Source organism: Macrobrachium nipponense, chromosome 2 (assembly GCF_015104395.2).
Source record: "Macrobrachium nipponense isolate FS-2020 chromosome 2, ASM1510439v2, whole genome shotgun sequence".
Lineage (NCBI taxonomy): Eukaryota > Metazoa > Arthropoda > Malacostraca > Decapoda > Palaemonidae > Macrobrachium > Macrobrachium nipponense.
Genome location: NC_087201.1, coordinates 66,735,492 through 66,761,993, shown reverse-complemented (window position 1 = coordinate 66,761,993; position 26,502 = coordinate 66,735,492).

Genomic DNA, 26,502 nt, shown 5'->3' with positions numbered 1-26,502 from the left:
AAAATTTAACATCTAAATAAAAAACACTCCCCACTGAACTTAAACACAGCCCACTTAGCTGAAATACTACACTAAACCTTAAGCATGCTATACACTAAAGCAATGCTCACCCCTACTAAACCAAAACACATCCCCCACTAAACCTAACCACACCATCTAAACCAGAATACACCTCCACTACACGTAAATATACAGGCCACCAAACCTAAACTCACTCCGCACTAGACATATACACTCACTAAACCTAATCACATTGCCACTAATCCTAAACACACCCCTACTAAATCAAACACACCTAAACATATCCTCCACTAAACAAAAACACCCTCTCACTAAACTTGAACACACTTTACTAAACCAGAACACACCTCCATTAAACCTAAACACATCGACCACCAAACCTACAGTCACCCCCACTAAACATAAACACACTCCACCCTAACCCTAAACACACCCCAACTAAAACTAAACACACCCTGAATTGAAGCATACCCCACTAAACCTAGACACGTCCCCCACCAAACCTAAACAAAATCTCCACTGAACCAAACACACCCTCACCTCCACTAAACAAAAATACACCTCCAACTAAACCTAAATGACCCTTCACTAAACCTAAACACAGATCCCACAAAGCCTAAACACACTCCTCGCTAAACCTAAAAACACTCCCCACTTAATCTAAACACAAGCCTTGATACAGAATTAATAATTACAGGAAAAACAATCATATGCATTATATGTATCATTTCTGTTATGCTCTCGAATACATGAAATGATGTATGATAAACCCGTAGAGATTTTAACGACATACGTAGTTACAAAGGCAAGGGGGGAAAGGGGGGAGGGGGAAGAGGCGGAGCTACTGGTTTGAAACTTACCATATCATTTAAGTTGGGTCAAATGATACAACCATCCAAGTCTTGGAACATTCATCTCACAACTAGAATGAGAATCCCAGGCTACCATCCGCAATATAATTTTTCATTAGCATCACTTATTTCCATGTTTACGAATTTCAGTGCTTGTTTATGACATCAGAGTTCACTGCTCAAGACACCAGCCAAATTTAGTAGAGACTGACGAAGTAAAATTATTCATTGGTACGGTAAGAAAGTGATTAATGATCTCCCAGGTGATAGCATAAAAGAGTTTGATCTTCATCGTTGGATGCGTCTCTTAATTATATTAGCCTGAAATTTGAAAAATTTTGCAAAAAGCAACTGCTCCACAATTTAATATTCTTCACTTGATACGCTTAACTTATGAATCTTCTCATATTAAACGGGGTCCATTTCGATACCACTTTATTGATTAGATAGTTAGTGTTTGCATATTTTCTCTTGCGTATACGGCAGGGTGAATGTATCGCATTCATTCTCATATATGTATGTCTTTATGTACATACATACATACATACATACATACATACATACATACATACTTAGAAAACAATGCAATAAACTTACCCTGCTGAAATTGATGATTCTATAATTCTACACTGCTGAGAATGGATACACTAAATCATGCTTATTAAACAGAATGAGAGTACTATAATTTCCGTTAGTTGAAAATGGTGCCATAAATCTGGTTTGTCCAGAAATATGACAATTTAACTGGATATGTTGAAAATAATGATAACAGAAATGAAGTCATTTGAGAGTGATTATGTTCATATTGTTTTATAAAGCTATACATTTAAACATTATGAGAATTTCCTTACAAGTAGATGTAATTTTTCTAAATCCTCATTTACGAATTGTAGTATGAAGAGTTATTAGCTAATTCTGCTGTCAATATTGAGTTGATAAATCTAATATAGCGTTGTCAATTAAAGAAAATTGATATGGATACGCACAATAATTCTGAGAGAAAGATCGTTTGATATCAGATTACCGTTTCGAAATATTACATTATTGTTGCCAAAGCCTTTTCAAGAAATAATAGAAGTATGAAAAACCCTATTCATTTTAATGTCCTTTGACTTGTCTTTTATCATTTGCTGAACGTAAAACTTCGTTCCTTGTTGACTGTTGTCCGTAAGGACAATTTCAGTATGGAATGGGTTAAACCCTGAATCAAGTATAACGAACGGCACAATGCAAAAGAGAAATTGTAATTATACTCGTTTTTTTTTTTTTCATCTCTCCACCCGCCTGTGGTGTTTACGTATGGTAACACTGCGTTTCGGGCTTTAAATAGTTACATTCTGCTTACATTCAACAATAATAACAATATCCTATTTCAAATATTAACGGTGTAATTCGCATACAGTAATTTATTAAAACACTTTTCAGTTGTAAATCTACACCCAGATATCCTTTTATTTACCTAAAACTTACACATAGAGTAACTATCTAAAGCCCGGGGCGCAGCGTTACCATACGGAAACACCACAGGCGGGTGGACAGATGAAAAAAAACAGAGTATAGATTGGAAATATGTCGAATTAAACATTCTCCATATATCTAAAATATTATGTAACCCGTATGGAAACTTTTAAAACTGCGAACGTTTTATGACAGATTCCACTGAAGTCTACGATTCAAACAGCGGCTCAGTTATCAAGGAAAGGCGATACTGTCACGGGATATCCATTCCAGCGTCTGCCCTCAAACACCCTCCGTGGGGGGAAAGTTCTTTGAGCTTCTCCCGTAAATGCTTTATAGAACAGTTTCTAAAAACAATTGACATTTTTTTTTTCAACAAACCGGGCACTATAATTTTTTCATAGAAAATATAGCCAATGAGAATTTTCAGTTTCCAAAAAACTGACCACCTGAATAGATCGTTAAGGACATTGTAGCTATGTTGTTTAAGGCTACGATAACGATTCCATGAACCAAAGGAATAAAATACAGAGTATATGAAAGGATAATGGAAAATGGTGATAGCAAACACCACTTTAATCTGTCTGTTGAAGTGAAATTAATATTATCAATATATAGTAAACAGATTTTAAAGATTTACTAATATAGTTTTTTTTTTTTTTTTTTTTATTTTTTTTTTTTTTTTTTTTTTTTTACTAGCAAAAATGAAGCATCTGTAATTTCAAACAGTTTTCCTTGAAAATCATACAAAAACTCATCACATGACTTGCGGAGAAAAGAATTTTCATGACTTCGTTTTTTCTTTGTTGATTATATTGAAGCACACCTTGATATAAACGGCGGGGATTCCGAAAAAGTTCACGGGGATAAAAACATTAATCACCTCGGGAACTAATACGGTCAGCTCGTCGATACGTGGGAGACAGTCGATCATCAATCACAAGATCCTCCACCCCTCCATTATTTAGAAGGCTGAGAATGCCCCTTTGAACTAACCTTTAGTATTTATATTTATACATTCTCATCATGCTGTTCTTTTTTGCAAAATGTTTCACCTTGTCAAGTAAAGAACCCTGTGGAATTCTTCCCTTCGTGTATGTTCCATACATCTCCACTCTGTTCCAGCCTCCCTTCTCGAAGTTCTCTTCCAGAAATTTGAGTATGATCCACGAGTTGGCGGGAAATGTTTAAGACAAAATGAGATACGCATTATGGAAGTTCTCGAGGTTTTCTTCTATATAGAAGGGAAATCTGTTCGGAGTGAGAATATGTGAAGTATACTATATAGGTTTATTTTAGGAAATTCAGATGGTAGAACGACTTATTCGTGACAAAGTGACATTATGATGATAATGGGGTGTTGTAGTTTACTTAGGAACAAGTGTTATGGATGATGAGAGACAGAGCAAAATAAGTGATATTAGAAAATTAATAAAATAAAAAAAATTAAAAGCGGGTGCTGAGGAGGGGGGGTAAAATCTGAGTGTGTGTGTGTGTGCATCTTTATTTCACGTGCAAAAATTTAGATAACACCGTATATCTCTCCTTGTGTATGCAATTTGCACTGCACAAACTTCCATGGACCAAGCAATTCACCCCTACCGCATCTACAAGTGCAGGTATCACCTATCATCTGTGAGAGGTTAATATCCAATACATCACCTATGAAATTGGATTCATGTGCTGCGTGCTTACCTCTGCAACTCTGCCTCAGATATCGCCCTTCGATGCTAATTAGATTTCAGCTGGACGTTCGGGTCATATTCCCACATATACATTGATTTTGGCCGAATAGTTTCACTTAACCTACCAAATAGATGATACATCTATCTTGCTGAAGTGTAATTGCTTATTTCTTCTCTCATTTTATGATATATGGCAATGAAATCATTCTTTCCACAGGCAGGCTCAGTCTTTCTTATGTGAATGGAGAGATATCTCTCATATTTAATGGCCTTGTCTTTGAAAGAAAACGCGGTTTATAATCGTAACCACGGGAACTACAGGCAAACGATGGAATAACAGGAATGCATGGTATTATAATTTCTTTTTTTAATGTCCGCTTGTTGCAGAATGTCAAGTGTTTTCGTTACTCCACTCCAAACCTCTTACTCCATCTCCGACCACGTTTTTCGTTATAAAATCTATGGATAGGGCAAACAACGTGGGCCCCGGTGAAATAATATTCCCCTGTAAAGCCACCCCTAGTGTTCACTGCATATATATATATATATATATAGAGGAAATATACCCTATATATATATATATATATATATATATGTATATATATATATTATATATATATATATATACATATATATATATATATATATATATATAATATATATATCTATATGCATGTGAACACTAGGGGTGTACAGGGGAATATTATTTCACCCATATTATATATATATATATATATATATATATATATATATATATATATATATATGCAGTGAACACTAGGGTGCTACAGGGGAATATTATTTCACCACGTTGTTTTGCCCTATCCATAGATTTTATAACGAAAAACTGGTCGGATAGAGTAAGAGGTTTGGAGTGGAGTAACGAAAACACTTGACATTTTTGCAACAAACGGACATTAAAAAAAGAAATTATAATACCACGCATTCCTGTTATTCCATCGTTTGCCTGTAGTTCCCGTGGTTACGATTATAAACCGCGTTTTCTTTCAAAGACAAGGCCCATTAAATATGAGAGATATCTCTCCATTCACATGAGAAAGACTGAGCCTGCCTGTGGAAAGAATGATCTTACTGCCATATGTCATGAAATGAGAGAAGATATATATATATATATATATATATATATATATATATATATATATATATATATATGACAGTCATTCTCCATTCCTTTGAAGGAAACAAAGGAGCAAGTAGTTTCTCCTCCATCCGAGGTATATCTTCAGAAGCTGACTGCTTCACTTCCTCGTTGTTCTTCACCTTCATTAGTCGTAACTCCAGTTGTTTCACGAATGTCCAGTGAACATGACAATATAGCAGATTCACTTATCACAATATTTTCTTTCAGTTTTGTATCCACGTCTTCATTATCTTCTATTGCATCTCTTGAGATGTAGTACGTCTGTTATGGTCAATCTCTTCCTGCTGTCCAGTTTTTTTATGAGTTATTATACTGCAAATCTTTTTTTTTTTTTCAGTATAACGGAAAATCTTATATTTTCATCATATCATTTGTATAGTGTCCCTCTATTTTCACTAAGCAGCTCCAAGTGTGTAACTTCCATATATGTAGTAAATTTTCTTCTTTCCACTGTGCAGGAAAAATGGTAAGCCCGAGAGCGAAAGTCGATAATGGAACGTTCTTTTTTCTTTCCGTTTCAGCCGTTCTGGTTCCATTCGAGGAAACTGGAATTCCCAACCTTACCTTGCTTCTTTAAATATTTAGAGAATGCATTTTCCAGCATACCATAATTCATTTTAAAGTTCAAAGCTAATAGACATGATAGGGCAATTCAGAGGTTGATAATGTTAGCATTTCTTTCACTACAAATTCAAATGTTTTGCTATAGCAGTAATTATTTTAAAAATCAGACATAACACTATTTCTGAATTCAATTATATTATCCTGCTTAATTGAAGATACTCAGAAAATCACTTTAGAGACCAAATTACGTTCAGGATAACGAGTAAAATCTCATGATATACCGGATTGTCTTCTCTCTACAAGTAACTGGGCGACAGACAAACTATTAACGGCAAATGGCATTCTGGCTTTACCTGGAGAAGACCTCGACGCCTCAAGACTACGTTCAAGACACCTTCTTGCAACGAATGAACATAATTATAGTAGATTCACATCAACCGTGCTCTTGATGTCTAGGCCAGTCCCTTACGACGATCCTGATTGGCTGTTGATAAGCCAATCACAGGGCTGGAAACTCCCAGTCTCTCACGAGAGTTCACATAGGCAGAATGTAAGTTCCTCCTCTCCTGAGGGATGCATTTGAATGACGTATCCCTCAGGAGCGGTGGAACATAAAGCCTACCCATGTGAACTCTCGAGAGAGACTGAGAGTTTCAAGCCCATGTGATTGGCTTATCAACAGCCAATCACGAGCGTCGTAAGGGACTGGCCTAGACATCAAATGCACTGTTGATGTGAATCTACTATAGTATGAGATCATCTTTTATGTTCATTATTCATACGCAAATGCAATCAAAATCGAAGTTAAATAGAAGTACTTTGAAAGCTGAACTGCACACTGTACTGTACATGCAATCTTCTTCCTCAAACTTCACTCAATATATTGAAAAATGTCGCGGATTACTCCTTAGTTATGAAAACAAGTAAGTTCTTTTTGTATTTCGCACAGACACGAGGAAATATGCATCCATAATATTATCAGCTTTATAGATCAGTTACGTTCAGCTCCGTAATAACTAATTTAATTTTGTACCTGACAAAGTATATTCACCTAGTTTCAAGAATTTTGTTATTCATGTCGCATCTAAGAAAGAAACAATAATAGTAAACTTTAAAGGGGAACTTCTGGTTAATAGCCATTAAATTTCGTCAAACAGAACTTTTAATAAGCTATAAAATGAGTCATTGCTCGAATCTGTACGTAATCCCATGTTTTTACAATTGAATTTCAAATTAGCGCCGAGGTACCTCAATGGAGAGCGCCATTTATTCAGGATTCGACTATGTTGCCATCTGGCGGATTAGTAACGATGAAGTAGTGTGGTGGTCGCCTCACAATAACAAGCACAGCGAAGCATGCGTATTGCATTGTATTCGTCCTTGGTATTGGCATCGTGTTTTAGGTCAATTGTCATTCAAATAGCAATTATGCCAACTTGTATGGTGTTTCGAAGGGAGGATATCAACATCAAAACCTTTCAACCTACGACGCAAACCGTTGCTGTCTGTTCGGACCATTTCTTGCCAATAGATTTAAAAGATGGCACTAGGAGCAGGTTATTAGGTGTGGCTATGAAATTTATATAATATGTTTTGGGAACTTAATTTCTCTCTGAACAGACCACGGTACCGACGAAAATAGGGCGGCTATCTACCGCTATCTATACTATGGTGCTTCCACTTGTATGCATTTGAATTGAAATTTATTCTTGCCAATCGCCATGTGCGTGGTGTGATGGGGTGAACGGAAGTTTTCTAAACGTGTGTGTGTGTGTGTGTGTGTGTCCATGAAATGTGTAGGCAGCACGTTTGGCGGAATAGCTCTGCCTGTCTGAGCCTACCCCGACATGACGTCACGCATAAGAGATGAGCCACACTTAAATGGCTGCGCCCATGGTGCAATAGAAAATGAGTTGTAAAAAATAAGAAATCGCCCCTTTCAAAAAAAAAAAAAAAAAAGTCCCTAGGGGTACTTAAATGGAATAATACTACATATGAAACAGCTAAAATGCAACCAGAAGTTCCCCTTTAACTTGTTGCTTTCCCAGATAAATATTCTTTCTCTCTTTGTTTGGTGAGCTGTTAGCTATTGCAACATTTTTCACATGCTTCACATTTAAAATCAGCCAGTAATTTTTGGCATATAAAATCATCCTTTGCATTTAGGTATAGGATCTAAACTATCCAGAAACATGCTCGGAACTCCTTATTTATAACAATTAAATAATATACAAGTCACTTATATGTCAAGGTTTCTTTATCAAACTGGTTTGAAAAATGTGATGATACTTGAGGCTATATACGATTCAGAGGAAATTAATCACGGTAAGAGATTGTCGATTATAACAATGCAAATAGGAAACGGAAATTGTTAACGTAGCTGAATTAGTTCCCCCTTCACAAGGTCTCCATTGGGTACACTCAACATGAAACTAGGTCATGAAAATCGGTCATCGTAGGACATGAGTACCTTTCTTCTCGTGATGTAGAGTTCGGGGATTTAGAAAGACTTAAAGTTTTACCACCACGAAGAGACCTCTCTGGCCTGGCGTTTAAAGATCTACCCTTTATGTCAGTTTTACAAAAACAACTGATACATGCCTTTGAGGCAAACCCTGAATCTATTATTATAAGATTACAGGGACTTTTCATTTCCAGGTACTTTAATCTCCTTGATTATAAACAGAATAAAAGCTTCTATTATAAAAATCCAGAGAGATATCAAGGGAATTTTGAAAGAGAAATTGTTAAAGTATTTCACAAAGAATTTCTGAAAAATTAAAAGCAATGTATTTTAGATGAAAATGGATTTGTTGTAATGTTTTGTAAATAATTCATGGAATGCAAACTTTAAAAAAAAAATCTCCTTCCTATTCCGGCCTGTTATCTCTCTCTCTCTCTCTCTCTCTCTCTCTCTCTCTCTCTCTCTCTCTCTCTCTCTCTCTTATAAATCTTACAGATTTTTTTATTTTGACATATGTCCACTTTCTCACTCGTCAAACTTACTCTATGTTATGTTTTATTTCATATTTCCTTGCTTATCAATTTATCCTTTAACCATGATATTAAAAAAATTAAGATATTTGTAGAAAGGGGAAATGCCTCCAGACATATCTTGACCACCGAAAGTCCCCCCTGGAGAGAATGTAACGGCTTATCCCTGGATTTAAACGGACGTGGAACTGTTTGAAATATTGGCAACAGCGCCAAAATGAGGTTCCATGTTGATAGAAAATCTGATTCCTTTTCTTGTTCTTGCATAAAGTGACTTAGAATTCTGCGTAACGAAAAAAATGAAATTTGATTTCTGCAATGGGAGAAATGATATTATCTTTGTTGTTATAGAGCTCATTTCATTTTGAAATGACTAATTTTACAGTAATACTTTTGGTAGTGGGTCGGACGGTTTATGAAACTATTGGTTTATATATATATATATATATATACTATATATTATATATATATATATATATATATATATATATATATATATATATATATATATATATATACATATATATGAATAACTTGAAGTATACAAAACGTGATGCTATGTATAAATAAAGTTTTTTGCCACGAAGGAAAAAATGAAAAAGCGAGGTAGCCGAGTACTTTCGGTCTTGTTCCGACCCTTTACTAAAGTTTGCCTTAGTAAAGGGTCGGAACAAGGCCGAAAGTACTCGGCTACCTCGCTTTTTAATTTTTTCTTTCGAGGCAAAAAACCTTTATATATATATATATATATATATATATATATATATATATATATATATATAATATATATATTATATATATATAGTATATATATATATATATATATATATATATATTATATATACACACACATACAAGTCATTTTCTGCCTAACTGTTTGTTTGTTTATTCGTTATGCATGACCAGACTATGAACGCAGGGGCCACCACATTTTACAATAGACTACCCTCCACCACAGAAAAATTTTAGTCAAAATCCGAAATTCAAGAGCCATTTCTAAGGGGTCATAACCCCCCTTTTTTATACCCCTTCATTTTATACAACTTTTGGAGTTTGAGCTAGGGCTACCAAATTCTTATCATAGACTCTCCTCCCCCCAGTAATATTTTAGTCAAAATCCGAAAATTCGAGGGCCGTTTCTACGGGGGTCATAACCCCTCTTTTTCATACCCCATCATTTTTAATACGACTCCGATAACACATCCGGAGGAGGGGTGTAACTAGTGTATATATATATATATCCATATATATATAATATAATAATATAGATATATGTATATATATATATATATGGTATATATATATATATATTATATATATATATATTATATATATATATTATAATATATATATATATATACATATATCTATTATATATATATATATATATATATAAATATTAATATATTATAATATATATCTATATATCTTATATATTATATATATATAATATTATATATATATATATATATTTAAAATTATGATATATAATATATAAATATTTATATGATATATATATATATAGTATTATCTATTATATTTATATATATTTATATATATAAATATATATAAAAATATTATATCTTATATATATATATTATTATAATATATATATATTCAATGATATCTTATATAATAATATCTATTATATATATATATATATATATATATATCTAATATATATATATATATATATATATATGTAGGAAGGGAGAGAGATAATCTTACAATGAAGGACGGGTCAGAATTTCCTCATCAGTGACCCAACTGTTTTATTAGTATATCCGATAGAATAATGAACCATTTTCGAGCAGTATTTTTTCTTTAGTTCCCTTTCTCTCTTCACCGGAAATGACTGATAAGCTACGATTAACAATTCAGTGCATAATTATTTGGTGCAGGATTTTCGGAAAAGGATCCATATGATTCCCCCTCGCCCGGCTCTCGATCTAAACACCAGGTCAATAGCTTGTGGGCAAAGGACTGTGAGTTAGAGAGCAAAAGAGCTAAAGGCGAGAGGGAGGGCAAAGGCAGAATGAAAGAAGGGGGATGTGGGTTTGGTTAATCGGAGGGTGATGCGGAATATACTTGTGTTGCTCTTTGTCCCTTTATGTAAAAAAAGGTATCCTTCTTTAGCGTTAGAGAAACACGACGATAACGCTTCCCTTTCATCTGTTATGCCTGTTAAATGCCGTCCCATTCATGTTATCAGATACAAATTATAGAAGGCTGCCTTGTATTGCTTCCCTTTTCTTCTGACGTCTTGAATACTGAATGGAAGTTAAATCAGAATCGCTGTAACATTCCTTATGATTCACGAATTGAAAGATACACTTTTATGTATTCGTATTGATTTCAACCATTAGGCTTATATATATTGCGTTTTATGCAACTAATTCACTTGATATAAAGGCTTTATTTGCATCATACACATGCCGTAAAGGGCATGAGAGAGAGAGAGAGAGAGAGAGAGAGTGCTTAATTTTAAATTTTCATTGATAACTTGAAATTCAAGGTGTTCTTTGCATTAACGATATAGCATAGTTTTATACAATTGAGTAACACTAATTACAATATCGTGGTGCCAGTTACATCTGCTATTGAATTGTTACTTGGAACACGCATTGCTTTGATGAAAAGATTATAAATCGTGTGAGGTGTTAGGGAGAGATTAGGCATATTATATTCATTGTAGTGTTTTTTTTTTTACTCTAAATCCTTGAAAAAGTACAGAAACTTATGTAAAGCTTTTTTCATCACGTCATATCACAGTTTTTTTTATTTTATGACCATGATTATATAACTTGGATTTCACCTATTTCTTCTTAATACCTCTAACATTAATCTTTTCATCTTAAGATCCCTAGCGGGGTGAAAGAGATATACTTTTGTGCAGAGTTTATTCTTATATTAAACCAGAATCACTCTGACAAAGATTCTTTCACCTCGCGCAGAGAAGACTTGGATGTTAAGTGGAAATATATGTATAAAGACTACTGGGGTAAGAACTATTCAGACATTACCTTAAATGGGTGAAGAGCCAGAGCAGCCTCTAAAGTCAGTGGTTCCCAAACTTGACCATACCAAGGACCCCCAATTATGACGAGTCCCAGCCGAGCACCCCAGCCAATGAAAAGTTATCAATACCATATCGGGATACCCAATACAAAGTAGTACATTTTACATTTGCATATTCCTGCACAAAGTAAGTATAAGTTAATATGTGAACTATTTTTTATATTTTCTATATTGCTTTAAATTCAGTACAAAGTAAAATTGGTGAACACAGCCACAATTGTTTTTTTTCTGGAGTTGAAAAAGTATGAATTGTTTCATTGTGTCGCGGACCACCCAGGCCCTTCTCCTGAACCCCCAGGGGTTCTCTGACCCCAGTCTGGGAACCACTGCTCTAAGTTGCTGATGATGTTTGTAATGCTGGCTGAGCGTATTTTTGCAGAGGTTGTTACTTTGCCGTGTTGCGAGGCCATTTGGGTGTCGCGGTCCTGATTTTCATCCCAAAATTTTTCTTCATCTTAGTGTTTTTTACATTTGAATCATCTATGATGTGGTTCAAATCAGATGGAACCCCTTGTAGTTTCGATTTCTGGAGGCTTTTGTAGGTACTAATTAGTCTCATGCCTTGAGTTGCAAATGGTTCTGGCAATTTAAATACCGGAAACATTGGTGTTATGGTGAGTATCCCTAGAGGAAAATCATCACATCGCTTGACCCACACTTGATAAATTGTCTTCGGCTGCTCCTTGAATATCGTCTGACATCTAAGTTAGAATGACGTAAGCGAGTTCTACCAAAGGAACCAAAGGAAACCCGGTTTAATAGGATTCCAGAGAATTGCATTATTGAGCTGATTTGGGCATAAAGCTGGATATGTGATCATCGTGAATAACTATCAAATTTACTCGGACATTAATGTTGCTCCTGAAGTGATGGTTCAGTCTGGGTTCATCTTCTCCTTCATGGTCGCCGTAGGCTGGTAGCAATACCGTCCTTCAGATGGCAGTAAACGAAAAATGGGGAGAGGCATGGAATTCCTTGGGTCACTAACGGATGGGCTAAGGCAGTGGTTCCCAAACTTTTTTTTTTCTTTGCCCATGCACCCTTTCACCATATGTTAGAATGTCCCCCCCCCCCCCACCCCCACAAACCCACCCCCAATCCCCTCTCTACGAAAGATGACAATACGAATCCAAAGAGCTGCTCCCTTAGAAATATGACCTTCAGTTTTTCAATACGTTGAATGTTTAGTGATATTCATTTTCATCTCGAATCTTCTCATATTTAGAAATATTTATGAACCGAATTGAATATAACATTTAGGCCAAAGGCCAAGCACTGGCCACCTATGAGGACATGAAATAGAAGTTGACATTGAAAGGTTTGAAAGGTGTAACAGGAGGAAAGACTCGCAGTTGCACTATGAATCAATTGTTAGCAGACGCTGGAAAATTAGATAGAAGAAAGAGAATACGAGAGGAGGTGCAGTAAAAAGAACGAAAGGGGTTACAGCTAGTGCCCGAAAGGAACGCTGCAAAGAGCCTTAAGTAATGCCCACAGAGCACCGCGTTAGGTGCACCGACAGCACTACCACCTTACGGGAGAAATATTTATGAAGAAAAAGATATTGCAGTCACCATAATCAGCATGATGTAGGTTGGTGGAAGTGAATCTCCCCGCAATCTGTCAGCAAGTAAATACTTGACAAAATACAGAAACATGGGGTAATTAAAAGCAAGATTATTGGAAGGAATGCCATATACAATTCAACGGAACACTTCTTACACAGATATGACAGTGCTGATAAAGAGAAGAATATTCATACTATAACCCACAAGTACGCTGTATATTAATAAATTGACTAGGAATTTCAGATTTTACACCTTTACCCGCTTTAAATACCTTCATCGTTTCTATGATAATGACTTTACTAAGAAAATATTTAGTCAGTAAAATGTAATTAAAGTTTATTTATTTGTTTTCTGTAAATGAAAACTATTGTCTGTCCGTCTTCACTTTTCTGTCCTCCCTCAAATTTTAAACACTGCTGAGGCTAGAGGGCTGCAAATTGGTATGTCGATCATCCACTATCTAATCATCAAACATACCAAATTGCAGCCATCTAGCCTCAGTAGTTTTCATCTTATTTAAAGTTAAACATAATCGTGCGTCTTGCAACGATATAGGACAGGCCATCATCGGGAATTGGTTGAAGTTTCATGGGCCGTAGCTCATACAACATTATACCGAGACCACCGAAAGATAGATCTATTTTCAGTGGGCTTGATTATACGATGTACAGAAAACTCGATTGCGACCAAGAAACTTCGAGGCATCTTTTACTTGTTTTCTCTCTCAGACACTTTCTCTGAACATCAGGGGTTCCCAACCTGTGGTACCTACAAGTAGCCCCAGTGTTGCATTTGCACTCTTCAGGGGCTACATTGGATCTGAGAGAATAGCCAGTACTGCGCAAAACATGATGTCATGCTTTTCTTTATTTCCTTATATTAAGATTGAACAATGTCGTGTCTTTATCTGATATCCTTATTCCCATTAACTTAATATTCTTATGCAGTCAACACAAACAGATCTCATAGTAAAATATATCACAATATAATTTTTTTTTTCATCCTCAATTTTGAGCTTTGATTTGATTTGATTTATAGAGTTTAGGCATAATAATGCCAAGCCCTGGGGCAACTAAGGCCATTCAGCTCTGAAACAAAAATTTGACAGTAAAAAGTTTGAAAGCTGTTACAGGAAGAAAAACCCTCGCAGTTGTTAGGAGAGGGTGGAGAGTAAGATGGAAGAAAGAGAATATGAACGGAGGTAGAGCAAAAAGTAATGAAAGTAGTTGCAACTAGGGTCTCAAATACTTTTCTTGTCAGAGAATATCCAGAAACTAGCATCCTGTTATGAACTAAGTTAATACGTATCGTCTGAAAATTCAGGAACAAATCTGCGAAACATTTTCTTCCGTCTAATGAAATGCGTCCGCCCCCCCCCCCCCCCCCCCCTCCCCCCTTTCTCCTCTCCTTTATAATGTTGGTTGCGATTAGGCAGTGGTAGCAGGAAGGCGTGAAAGCCCGAGAAGCTATTACAATAGACATATGGGGCTGCCACATTCCTCCATCATTTGTTTTGTTTTTTATTTATTTTTTTTTTCATGTTGCTGACACACACGTCATCATCATTTATCATCCTTTGTTCAGCGTGGGTAACTAACTCTTTCATTCTTTTTTTTTCTGTAAAGATTATATATAAGCCTTCAAATGACTTCCTTTCAGATGGGGAATGTTTATCAGATTCAGTGATTTCTCTCATTTATCTTGCTATCCTTTCCTTTGTCAATAATCTGTGAATAAATTCAGATATGGATGAAATCTAATCATCCTAATAACCATATATATTTAAAATATATTTTTTAAATAATGTATTATAAAGTTTGCTTCGGCTACATTCCATAATTTTTTTTTTTTTTCAACAATTTACTACTCATTTGCCCAGTATTATGACACTGACAGTTAATTTTCTAAGCTACATACAAAGACATTCAATTTGTTGTACTCAACAATTTTTGTCTTCGTTTTCCACTGAAACGAACAAATAGATTTTCACTTTGCAAAAACTGGATAGCAATGTCCATTCAACCCGACATCGCTTCCCCTTCAATAAAAACAAGCTATTCCTCCCTAATGGTACCTTTATCGGCGATAGCCCGTCCCTCTCTGGAACGTGAGACAACATTACAATACTCGAGATCGATTTCCAGCCACAGCATACGACCACTTAGCTCGGAATTGGCAATATCTTATTTACCACGGTTCGCGTTTATGTGATGCATTGCTGCTCTTAACGGCTGCCACTATCTGGCTGCAGATTCAGACACACTGTAAACAGCAGCTTACTCGAGGTAGGCCGGGCCACACCACTAGCTGTTGTGGGATTCTGCTAAATACGCAATAGAATATATTAATTCATAGAAGTCTGCAATATTATGAAATATATTCTCCAAAACTTTTTTTTTTTTTTTTTTTTTTTATGAGAACCTGTATCGAAAAAAAGATTATAAAGCCTTATCCATTTCTATGCAAGTTTCTGAAAAATTCAGCTTCATATACCGTTGTTTTTCTCAGGTTCTCAATAACAAATCGACTTCGTATCAGACACAAACAGTTCAGGTGACAAATATTTAGTATGATAAATGAATAATATTCTCTTACAGCGGCTCGCAACTACACATTTAGATATACTGAGTAGTATAGATTCTGATTCAGTGACAGAAAAAACGACTTCTTGAGGTATCAGAAATTTAGTACACACGCAGGCAGATAACCAAACACATTAACTAATTTTGGGATGATGAGTGGACAGCCCATTACCGAGAATTACACGTCCTCGTTATTTATTGATCATAAATATGATTTTTATTAATCAGGTAGCAAGAAATGTTCCAACGTGATTTGTAGGTGGCATTTAGAGAAGCATAGTCTATATTCCCGTGGTACTAACTGGAAAATCGTGTGTTTGGTAGGACTTTTGTAAGGCCTAATTTCATAAAAAGAAAAAAAACCGCACGCCCATAAGTATTATACTGAAGCCGCAAATGATTTTCAATTCAGCTGCAAACGCAACGTAATATTAAATAATTTACGGAAAAGTTCAAAACTAATTGAATATATTTTTAATGACGAAAAGTAACTTGCGGTCACTGCAGTAATGATAAAGTATAATGCACTAAGGAGAAGAGTTACTGTGGCTAATTGTATCATTGAATCTGATGACACAATTTGTAATCAGATTTAATGCCCCAAATAAGATCCATTCCCTTTAAGCAGTAATGAATTCAAGTAACACGTAAATTAAAAGCGAATGGTGGAAATCAAAGAAGAGTTTGTATCAGTTCTGTATTCAATGGTCAGGATTCTATGAATGAATGTTAGTAAGAATGGCAATCGTTTGAAGATAATGGGACTTGAAGTGAGGAAGTGAAATCATTCCAATATTTCTTTAGTTAGCTTGAGCTCTGTAGTCGATCAGTCAGTGAAGCACGATAAAGTAATGTTCAGAGAAAATAAAACATCTGGATTGAACAACTACTTAGTAGATATTAATTTTCACATTACTAAATGGAAATTGTGAGATCAGATAACGTCACAAAAATTTACCTTTTATGGTGAAATTCATAAATCAATAAGGATACAATCTAATACTAATTTCGTCAATATAGCACGAAATTAACTTTTTTTTAAAAGTATCTCCAATACATAATCATTTGACCTGGGTTAAGCCTTGATTGATAGGATTTTGGTTTCAGGCGATCACAAATGGCAAGGCAGTCAACTAAGAACATCCTGGCGGATGACTTCAAATAAATGTGGCTAATCACTGCTCACAGTTTTAATGAGGAATTACGGTGTTATCTGCTAAAAAGACTTTAGACAGTTATGTATAGTAAAATAAGACCGATTCTACTCTAGGATTTCTTTATTTGTACAGGAAATGGGTATATTCGATTGAAAACATGCCGTGCTCCGGTCCAGTGGCAAAACCTCTCTCATGCCCAGGGGGTGGGGTAGGGTGGGGGGAATTTGCAAAGGGTAAAGCACAAGATAAAGATGATATAGTCATGTTAAAGTCGATATAAATAATCGCCATCATGGAAGATGATAGGTTATTATATATAGATATAATATATATATATATATATATATATATATATATATTATATATATATATATATAAATATATATATATATAATATATATATATATATGGTATATCTATATATATTTACATTTAAAAGAAATTGCTTTACGCATATATTTACTAATATTTCTTTATCTAGTTTTCCTTTTCATAAAACGATTTTATTCGTATTATGCAAATCTTTGGTGAAAATAGGTTAATTTTTCTGTTAAACGAAACATTTTGTCATGATTTGTACGTCTGCATCACCATTTCAAGAGGGGCAAGAGATACACAAGTTAAGAAAAAGGAAAACTAAAAGGGAAAGTAAGTAAAATTGAATGGAAACTCGTGGTAAAAGAGAGGCGTAAACAAAAAATCACTTCCTTTTAAAAAAGATGAAAAATTGAAAAGGGCTTGGGAAAGGCTTTACATAGTCGTTCAGCCTGATGGGATCTTCACTGGTGTCTCTAGAAGTCTTCGTACCCAAAAGAATTCGATATTGAAGCGACGTCTTCCTTTTAACAAAGGAGAACAAAGAAATGTCCATCGATCCAAGTGATCTCTGCATGGAGCCATTGTGAGCATAGAAGGATAACACTTCCTTTCTGGCGAAGCTATCAAAATAAACGGTATTGTCCAGCCAGACTAAAGGGGATGTATGGGGATATCAGTCACTTAGACTGTATGGCCATATATTATATATAACAGTCTCAAGGAAAGAAATCTCATCATAATTTCCATATTCCTTAAGAATGCCGAGTGATTTTTGAGCTTATCTTGTAACGTCTTTGATTGATTCTCAACTTTGTATTTCTGTTAAAATTTTAGTGCATTTCCTAAAGAAACTTCAAAATTTGTATTACGCTTTTTGCGATTATACCATACTTACAGAAGTTCTGAAGTATAATCATGAAAAGTATTATAATGTCTTCTATCTCCTGCTGAAAGTAATGTTAAGACTGTAGATTGCTGAATATTGATAGAAAGTTGCTGGCAGGTGATAGATACAACTTCTGCCTTCTGCAGCTGTCTGAAGTTGTTTTCATTGTAAACTCTTTGGGTATGTTTGACTAACTTCTGCAAAGGTGGCCGCCTGATATGCGAAGTGTTAAGGCCCCCATACACAGAACGATTGTCTGAACAATTGTCTGAACGACTGTCTGTATCGTTCGCAAAAACACTGTGTATGGGCTTGTCTGAATACAAAAGTGGGCGGAGCTTCGTGTCTGAACGATCTCAGCGGGAATCTGTCACGACCAGGTTGCTGGCTTGCGACTAAGCTTGTCATACACAGATCTTTCAATGTATGGGTTTCTCTGCTGATATAACGCTGTCGAGCGCGTCTCTTCTAGAGATGATGTCATGTCTTCTCGAGACAAAATCTTTGTTCAAACTGAAATCGGTGCGGAGATCGTTCATACTGTGAATAGTGTGTGCGTTTGTCGATAACGACAATCGTTCAGTGTATAGGGGCCCTTAGAATGTCAACCCTTGGTTGCTTTGCAACTGCAGACGGCATCGCAGGATAAAGAAGGTCCTTCTGGTGGTAAATTCAATTAAGTTCAGGAACTGTGTGTAGTCTTGGAAATCGGGTATTCTATATAGGAATAAGTAGCAGATAAGAAATAGATAGCTAAGGTGTTTAACAGATGCTGCGATAGAAAAGAAAAGTACTGAAATACTAACAGGAAATAATTAGGAGCAAAGCTTCAATAGCAAATAGTATTAAAGTTATGAAGAACCTATAAATGTCTGGATGATATGTGCATGATATACTTCATCATCAAAGTGATACTGAGTATGTAATCTTATATTACATTTACAAATACACGGATCAGGTAATTACTTGCAGTAAGGATGAAAAGGATGAAGGCAAACAAGTTAATCAGACCGTTCTATCTGACTGACCTATTTCAACGTATTAATTACATAATTGCTATCGAAACCATCTGTATGATTAATCGCAGCTTCATCTTACCTAACTTGCTAAAAATTCTGATTCGGCCTAAACCACAAGAGGGAAGGCGAATCTAAGCACTTCTACGCAGTGTAATTAAATATTAATTGGTGAAAATCCAATTATTCCTGGGGAGAAATCATTATCATTTCTAAAATATTTTAATTCCCAGGACGTTTTGAGACCATATTCTATACAAATTAATTTCATCTAAACCTGGTAACAGTTTTAGAGAGATTATATCTCCTTTGCAGTTTCTAGTTACATTAAACTGTGATAAATGATGTTTAGTTCAATAATATTACCAAAACCTTTTCATGTGTAGGAATATTTTTCGCATTTTTATTTATTTACTTTTTTTTAATTCGTACAGACAGATATATGTATGATGTACTGAGGAGCATTCCCTTAACCTCCCAGCTGAACTTTTATGTTTTTTATAAGGCTATTTTCTTATGCATTTAAACTACTTTCACATGCCATAGTGCTACCTTAAAATTATAAATGTACTGTAAATGCTGCGAGCGTAGAACATATTGACTTGATCGTCATGAAGTGCTGATCAGTCTTCAATGATGGTCTCAATATTGGAGGGCGAATAAAACAGACTATGAAATTAATTATACTGTTTTCAGTTGCTGTGTAGCTGAATGATCAAAACGATAAGTCAAAAATTGTTTACGAAAGGTTTGGTATAGTTGTGACTTAATGTAGATTGAAGGATTTTGAAACATATCTATGAAAAAGCCTTGCCTAATAACCTTACGCCGTATTTGTTTGAGTAAATACATATTTCATACGTATAATGTCTGTTGATATAGGAATGGCTCATCGATCATCAAACATATGAGTTACCAATTCAAATCTATAAAGCAATCATTGTTAATGGTATAAATTTTCCGAGCGCTTTATATTTGTATTATTGAAAATTAATAACAAATTTATACAACATATTTAATAAGAAGAAAATCTCCTCTTGTTTCTTTACCTGTTTCTTTACAACAGAACTTTGCTAGACATTTTATGCAAGTAGGAAATATAAGGATATTCTTCGAAAATAAGGTGAAGCACGAAGAGCAGCCTCTTCTCTTCTTGAATGCTTTCGAATTCAAACACGAGCTGCATGGAATGGAAGCTTGAAGTAAATTGAATTTCGAAACAAGGCTTTTCTACGGAGGAATTCCAGACACCATGAATATGCACGGTATTGTGTAAGTTTGCTTTCTGGGGAATTTTAGAATACTGCCAGGTCGGATGGTTGAGAGAATTTACAATTTGGAAACTTCAGTAATATATATCGTTATGTTTTAAGGAACACTGCGTCCATTACATTGCAATTCGGTAATTAAGAGAAATTTACCGACAGGAATGGGGAGATTGTGAAAAAGATTTTCATGGATAAAAAAGGTTGATGCGTTTCTTCTTTGTTCTAGGAACATGACACTTTACCGACGAAGGGATGGCTGGGTAGCTACAAATTGATATAAATTTACATTAAAGGTGGAGCCAGTACATGTGGTTCAGTCTTTTGAGAACGGTGCGGGCATGTGTTCCTAAATCTTCATGAAGGCAAATTATTATTAAATTTGTTGCAAGTAAGTGTTGACCGTTTATTACACATCCTAACGAAGAGAACACGACGGAAAAACCACAACCCTAAAGATTGTATGACACTATAGCCAAGTAATAAGTTTGTGCTTTGTTAATGCTTTACGAGTTAGGATGATGGTGTTGAGTTGCACTTCGGGAAGAAGGTATTTCATTGCATAAGTTGAACAGCGTAGTATCGGAAATTACTACTAAGTAAGCAAGTGACCGATTTGAAGATGGTCATTGGTCTTGAGGAAAACTTGGCTTACTTTTGTCAAGAGGTTGAGAGCTTCTGGCAGAATTGGACGTATGATTCGTGAGCCGTTGAGGCTGATCAAAAACTTCCAGTACATTTTCTTAGAGAAGAGCTACAACCCTATGGGAGGGCCGTATCTCTATGAGCAGTGATCGCTGGGTTTATGCACCAATCAATGGATACAGGATGTATACATTGAATATACACCAGTATGCTAAAGTTCACTGCTTAATTAAGATTTTGGTTTGCAACGACTTACGCTGAGTTTTTTTTTTTTATGTGATATTGACTATTTTGTAGAATTATTAGATAAGAGACCGTACGGATTTCCAGTAAATTTGTAGACAAAAATAGCAATCAGCTGATAATTAAAGTTGGATGTAAAACATCCTCAACAATTTTCAAACTGTTTTATGGTACCTCACGAATTGCCATTAGTTTATTATTCAGAATCGTCGGCTAAGGCACTTGATATTCCACCCTCACAAGACGCGATAAAAAGGCCAAGTCAGTTATTCATTTATCTCATTTATATTTGAGTGTAATATTCCGCTGATATCTTAACCAAGGTGTTTACAGTCAATGCAAGCTAGTCCCATAATTAACCCCAGAATTCAGAAAGTTATCTTTAAATAATTTTTGTCTACATTATACACTAAGTTTTGTCATTATTATTTGAATAGCGAAATGCGCAGTAGTCATGAAGATTAAGGTTAGTTCAGTGAATTTAAAAATTCAGATTTAAAATGTAGTTCTAACTCGCCATGCAGTAAGAGAGAGCGGCCGACTGGCGAACAGAGGCAAAGCACCGAAACATAAAGTTATATACTACTATGAGATTCAGGGCCTCTGTAACACGTTTTTTTCGCAATAACTTTTTATCTATGCATTTCATAAATATAACGCTTATTCAGAATACACATTATATATACACATAAATTTTGACTGTATTCTGCATTACGTAGGTTGAATAAATTTGGTACTTAAAATGTAAAAGTGACTTTTTTTGAAGACGGGCCAACTTACTCAGAGAAAAGGTTTCGAACGCACTCGTAACGTAACTTATGACAGCATTTCTTCCCTCTTTCTCGATGGATGATTGGCTATACGTAACGAAGGCTAGATCTCTGGCAACAATGAAATAAAAATGTAAATACAAGCAAAGCAGTACACCTTTATGAACTCTGAAACCTCTCCACTGATAATTGTCATAATATTGGATTAGAAAATTTAACCTCTGGCTATAAAAACTCATTTCTCGAGTAGTTGCAAGAAGTGCTAAATGATCCTCAAGGATCCCAGCAGTTGGCCTAAACGTTTAATTCATGTATATTACTGCTATTACTACAACAGTATTACTACGCTAGCACAGATAACCCCACCCACATCTATGTATCGTTCCACCATTCATAAAGTCTTTGTCATGGCCACGGGCTTTCTCTTGACTGTAAAAAGTTGCAAGTCGTAAGACAAATGCAGTTTTGCAACCACAGGGAAAATTCCAAATCCTGTTAGCCATTATTGACTGCTATGGGTTTCAGAGCCGATGGAATAAGGTGAATGAGTTTCTGTCTGGTGGATGGGCGGGGCAACATTTCGTCAAATATTGTTTACCTTGCTTACGTAATGAATGTTTTTCGACTCTTGGCTCGTAATCATTGGCCATGGCATCGGCTGGATAATTTCTACTCTATAAAAATTAAAACTATCAGGTTTAGGTCATTGATAATGCTGCCAAAATTTGTGTGTGGTTGTAAAATATACATATGTCAACTTTCAGTTACATCCGATGCTTTGATAAGGAGCAAAGTCCAAAAACTGTGTTACAGAGGCCCCGAATCTCAATAGTAAAGTACTGACCAAAGGAAATTCAGCGACTAGAAAATCAGTAGAATATGGAAAACGGAAAGGGAGACCGATCTCGGTTGAGTTGTGGCTTTAGTTTGCAAATATATACTAATTCTAAAATCCTTAAACTGAAAAATTTTGAAGAGACTACAATTTTAAAATCCTTTATACTTAGACTGGCCTGATTGCATCTACTGCAGTGTTCACAGATTGAAGACCGCTGCTTGACTCCCAACTCTCCTATCACTGCCCAAGATGCTGGCAGTATCTTATTTTGAGCGCGTTTATGGAATTACTCAAATACCCTCTCTTGACAGTTGGGGTAAGTATAACAATACACAATACCAGATGACAATGGTTTGTCTTTGAGTGGTAGTAGATTTATATTATTATAAAATCATTATTAACAATTAATTTAAAAGTAATCTGTAGTGTAATCTGTGGATAAAATCTGTCGAAACAACAGTATCCCAATTCCCTTTCAAGTTGGTTAATTGGTATACGAATGTAGGGTAATTTGCAATAAAAAAAATTAGTGTACGAATTGTAGTAATTGGAATTTTAGGACTGTAAACATCTAATGTTTATAAACCAAATTGGTTGGGTATCCAACATTTGCTAAACATTTCACTGGAAATTCCACCTTTTCATAAAACAAGGTTTCCACTCATCTTGCTTTGATCATTACAAAGTGAATCAGATGTAAAAAATAAATATTTCATTCTCACAAAAAAAGGATAATTATTTTTCCTTTCTGGGGCATCACAAAGCTCGAATAGAAAGTACTGACAAAGCAGATAACAGAGGAAATAATTTGGAAATGACAGAATTGTAAGTGTTTTTTTTTTTTTTAACATTTGATACAGCTACACTTTTCATACTTTGGTTGTGATTTTTTGCGTATTTCCGTCGTTGACAATGGTTTCAGATGAAGCTGAAAATACTATTACTGAAAAAAAAGGCCAAGGATAACGAAAATTTGCTAGCATCCAATAAAGTATTTCGAATCTCTCATGATCCCTGGACAGGATTATTCGCTGCAGTAGGTGATATCTAAAGGCATTTGTAGGAACGGATGCTTGAAGACCCTTAAAAACACCAAAACGACGTATTAAACGTATTTTTATTGATATTTGAAAGTTAAACAGGTTCTGGTTACTAGGACTGTGTATATTAAACAAGCTTGTGCAGTGGTGCCTTACTTGAATCATAACAGAATATGTAAGGATTTTTCATATCATTATCTCGTTTGTTTTACATTTCTTCTTTCCCTGGGCAACAATAATGTTATGCAGTGAATTACACAGGAAAAAGATACATCATCACTCACTCCCACAAAGAATGTACTCAACTTCAATGCAATGTCACTCATTAAATTTCGTTTTCTCATTCACTTATCTAAGCATATTTTTACAATCCCTTAAATACACACAATTTTAGTGGAGAGATGGCGATTTCCAAGATCCCCATCCGAAGAGAGAGAGAGAGAGAGAGAGAGAGAGAGAGAGAGAGAGAGAGAGAGAGAGAGAGGGTGGGGGGAGGAATATGCCTTGCTTGCATGGTTTACTTATTTGACCTGTAAGCAAAGCAAGAATACTGATCAAATGAAGAACCATTTTCATTTATGAATGAAAGAAATCCTTAGCGAATTAGCTAGGTATGTCAGAGAGAAAACCATAAGCCATTCTTACTTGGTATATTAACTTGGCAGGTCAGTGAGTCAGGAACAGTATTTCAAACAAAGGTCAGTTTTCACTGAGAGTGAAAACCTAGTGGCGGACTAGGTCTAAAAATGGTTGTTGCCAGGTGGCAAAATGGGGCCGACTACTCCAACCCTCAGCCACAATACTATAATAGAATTTAAATGACAAACACATAACATATTTGAAAATGCATCAGTGGAAACTCAGGAAGACAAATTATTGGAACGTTTACGTTTCACTAAAACATAAGTATAAATCAGTAATGAAATTTTCCATGATTTTATGTGTAAGGGGTCCACTTACCATCGGGCAAACTGGCAACCTGTCTAGTCCGCCATTGCTAATGAATGTAAGATGTATTTAAGGATCAACTATCTGAGTTTATTCTTATATGAATAAAATAAACAGTCGTTCAGGGGTCAGTTCCATTGTTTCTTTCGAGAATTGGGTTCCAGTTGCTCCTTCACTCTTTTTTTGTATCAATATCCTCAGGTGTTGAACAGATATGGGTCTACTTTTCTCCCTTATCGCTGGATACTGCAAGAAAACTATACAAACTCCTTTCCTTTTACAGGCACAGCCATAAATGGAAATCGGTTTGATGTGCTAAAAGCTGATGTTAATATACCTCCGTTTAACTCTTGCATATCTTCCTCTTCTTTCTTTGTTCGAGCTGAAAGAACCATGAAATATATAAAATAATACTTGTACTGCATTTGCTTTAGCAAAGGTTTCTTAGATTATGATTTGCTAAGCTTGAGCAATGATCGTGGTTTGTGATTTTATATGGTTTAAAGCAAGTGAGATGGGTCAAAATATTTGGTATGAGCTTTAGTATCTAAAGTAAAGAAGTTTTGGTAGCTACACATCAGACTAGTGAAAAAAAAAAAAAAAAAAACATCTGACCTTCAACCACTGATATTGTCGTATGATTTACCGTTTCTCTCTCTCTCTCTCTCTCTCTCTCTCTCTCTCTCTCTCTCTCTCTCTTTTATAACGTTCTTAAGTAGTGGAAGTAACTATATAACATGGACTCCTAAAGTAATTTTGCTCACGAATGGTCGAGAGTTAAACTGTAAATGTTTAACCTAGGTCCTCTGGAGAAGACTTCATAGAATTCTCTTACTTAAATGTTTGTCACTTGAAAAGGGTTTCTGTAGTTGTGTTCACATGTAGCAAGTCTAACTAACATTAGGAAGTAGCCTTTAAATGGCCAACAGGAATGTCCGAATCCAATTTTCGAAATTGCAGCTCTGCCAACTAACGTTCACTCGAAACTCCCCAAAAAATAATTTCCGCTAGAGCTACCTGTTCGCAGCAAACCGTGCATTATTGGAAATGTACTCTTTTAGGGTTCTATTTTATTATAAAGCTACTTTTTTATTCCATGCTATCTCGTTGATGTGAATTGGAGAAATTTCCAGGTAATATTGAATATATTTCACTCCTTCGGTCATAGGAAATGACTTTCCCTGTAGTTTGGCTTTATTGTGTTCATGTGTTGGTGCATTCAGTGCCCGAGTTCATTTAGTGTTGTGCGCTCTTTTGTACGAAGGATATATTGCGGATTAATTTTGAAAAACGGAGTCGCAACTCCCTTTCCAAAACTTCACCCTGCTTACACACTGATTCTTCGTTGTGAAGAACTTGACGAAATGATTCAAGACTAAAGGATAAAAATCCATAAAATTTGAAGTACAATGG